Below are 833 nucleotides of genomic sequence, written 5' to 3'. Positions count from 1 at the left end.
CTCGGTTTTGACAGAAAATGATGGTTGACTCGAGAAAATATATTGTAAACTCTTTTTTTTTCCTTTTTTTTTCTCTTTTTTTTTTATTTATTATATTTTTTTGTCATGAATAATAAGATAAAATAACATTTAAAAAAAAATTTAGTGAATCCAAAATTGGGTTACAACAATGATGATGAATACTTGACACGACCAAAATATTGATGTCTTCTCCCAAATATAAGAGTGTCAAAGTAATAAATAACCAGGTAAGACCGACGTCGAACCACAAGGAGGTTAACTATATAAATTATAAATAATGATGATGATGATGATGATGATGATGATGATGATGATGATGATGATGATGATGATGATGATGATGATGATGATGATGATGATGATGATGATGAATTGAAAAGGACTTTGAAATGTATGATTAATGTAAGGATTAAACAAAGATAAAATAATTATCAAGGTTAGAGGATCCATTAATGGTATTTCAAACAAGTATAGTATAAACTCTTTTTATTGTTCAACTGGAAACGACACACAAAGGAGCTTCTAATCAAATTATAACATGATTACATTAGTTATCTTATTCGAATAATACTAATACTTGTAAATGTTATCAGGTATTCATGATAACTTATGTTAATAATAAATCAAATTTTTTTGATAGCACAAATGTCGATTATACCATACGGTTGAGTATGAAAGTGCCAAGTATTTGTTGTGCCAAGTCGAGCAAAAATTCTCTCATTGACTACCATTATATGTTACACATAACTTATGTTAATAATAAATCAAATTTTTTTGATAGCACAAATGTCGATTATACCATACGGTTGAGG

The sequence above is a fragment of the Populus euphratica genome, unplaced genomic scaffold (assembly GCF_000495115.2).
Source record: "Populus euphratica unplaced genomic scaffold, PopEup_1.0 scaffold12.1, whole genome shotgun sequence".
Lineage (NCBI taxonomy): Eukaryota > Viridiplantae > Streptophyta > Magnoliopsida > Malpighiales > Salicaceae > Populus > Populus euphratica.
Note: the sequence above shows the minus strand (reverse complement) of the source record.